Source organism: Belonocnema kinseyi, chromosome 2 (genome assembly GCF_010883055.1).
Source record: "Belonocnema kinseyi isolate 2016_QV_RU_SX_M_011 chromosome 2, B_treatae_v1, whole genome shotgun sequence".
NCBI classification, from domain to species: domain Eukaryota; kingdom Metazoa; phylum Arthropoda; class Insecta; order Hymenoptera; family Cynipidae; genus Belonocnema; species Belonocnema kinseyi.
The window spans coordinates 183,017,634-183,019,964 of NC_046658.1; positions in this window are offsets into that span (position 1 = coordinate 183,017,634).

The window sequence follows — 2,331 nt, forward strand, 5'->3', positions numbered from 1 at the left end:
CTCTATCCCATCCACACACTACTCCTTTCCCCTGCCGAGTGAGTCACGCCTACCCCGAAAGGGAAATGGCTTAATGGTGTAATAATAATAATAATAATATAAGGTGTAACGTGCGTCCATAATGAACACAAATAATTAGTGAATACACCAAAAGTCCCTAGGGTGGCTCAAAAAGGCTTTTCTTTTCTAGAGGGCAACGATCCCCCCAATTTCATTCCAAATCCGAAAAAAGAAATTCCCTAATTTTTTATTTTGTTAATTTTTGATTTTAACAGGTGCCGGTTTTGACTTGAAGTTTCCCATGTAAAATGCATGGGGAAAAATCACTTTTTTGAATTTTTGTAATAATTTTGAGGGTTTGAAAAAATGTGACGGGAAAGTATGGGAGCCTGTAGAGAATTATCATATTAATATTAGTCTAGTGCAATATTTATTATCATTAATAATTTAATTATTAATTAATAAGTAAATGGAATTTGTTTAAATAATTTTATATAATGCGCTTTTCCTCTAAAAATTATTACCATTGGTCTAGTGGAATATTTATAAACATTAAATTATTAATTTTAACTATTTAAACAAATGGAAATTGTTTAAATGATTTTCTGTCGAATTTTTTTTTTAAATAAAAATTATTACTGTGGGTGTAGTGGAATATTTATTAGTAATTAATTTATCAGTAATATTTAAGTAATAATTTTTATAAAAAAAATATTTTAAAAAAAATCAAGCAGCGTTGATAAATATTTCACTAAAGAAATATTAATAATTTTTAATACAAAAATTATTGAAACCAATTTCATTTGCTTAAACAATGGAAAATGAATGAATTAGTGTTAATAAATATTCCACTAGACTAATAGTAATAATTTTTAAGAAAAGAAATAATTTTTAAAAACAATTATTTTAACAATTTCCATTTGCTTAATTAACTAAAAATCAATTAACCAATGATAATAAATATTCCACTATACCAATATTATTAATTCGAAGTAAAAAAAGAGGAAAAGACAGTGTTTGAAAGGTCGACTTCATGAAGAATTGACATTTTTTGTTTTCAGGGTACTTTTCAGGTACTCGTGAGATTGAGTTAGGGGTGTCAAACATATATGTCAGATACAGGAAATTTTTCGTTGGATAATTCTATACAGACCCCCATACTTTCCCGTTCCATTTTTTCAAACCCTAAAAAATTATTTTAAAAACTCAAAGAAGTGATTTTTCCCATGTATTTTACATGGAAAAGTTCAAGTCAAAACCGGCACCTGTTAAAATAAAAAAAAGATTGGGGAATTTCTTTTTTCGGATTTGGAATAAAATGGGGGAGGGGGGGGGGATCGTTGCCCTCTAGCATGCAAAAAGTTTTGTCATGCATTTTTCAACCACTCTTATACACACAGTACATCGCTACGGATTTTTTGGTTTGAAAACTCTATCTGATGAAATGTAAATATCTCAGGAAAGTAACCTTCACGCTTATTATCTGTATGAAATCACGATTACAGGATAAAGAAATTATATAATTGATTCAAGCACTTGAATATTCCTTAATTTTACTGTGAATTGAATTCTCCATCAAAATATTAATTAAAGTTTCTTCTAATTAGAAAAAGATGAAAATTGTTTCTACTCCAATATTATCCATGCTGTTTCTTCCCAGTTTTATTGGTGAATATAATAATATAATATATCTTTAATCTCTAGGAAAATTTTTAAAGCTATACGTCATCAGAATTTGTGCGATATAATCTGCGTTCTATCCCAATTGCTATTCTAAATTAATCTTTATTTAAATTTGTCCGAAATAATTACGAATTTAATCTAAATATAGTGTGGGTTAATCCATAATGTATGTGTATCGCCGAAAATAAAATTCGAAAGGTGTGTCCATAATTCAAATACAGTGAAACCCTTCAATAGCCCCTCCTTCTATAGCCCTTCAGAGAATTGACGCCGCGTCGCAGGTAGGTGTAAAAAGAGATGCGCGGGGTGCGCGTAATCTGCGATTGTCACTCAGGCGAGCACTCATGAGTGAACAAACAAAAGTGGAGCGGACTATAATGAGTTAGTACCCACCCACCGTCAGCATCAAAATCAGTACTATAGAAGAGATCCACTGTACTATTAAGCCGTGCCATCTGTCACTTCAAAATCCCAGTTGATTAACATGACGAAATTTTAGATTTAAGAAAAATTGAACTCATTCTCTAGGGTTTCAGCTAAACGTTCCAAATTTTTCAGGGACTAAAGAGAAGTATATATGACCCAAAAATAAAAAATAAGCTACAATTTTACGTATTATTATTAATTTTTATAAATTTCTGTCTTATT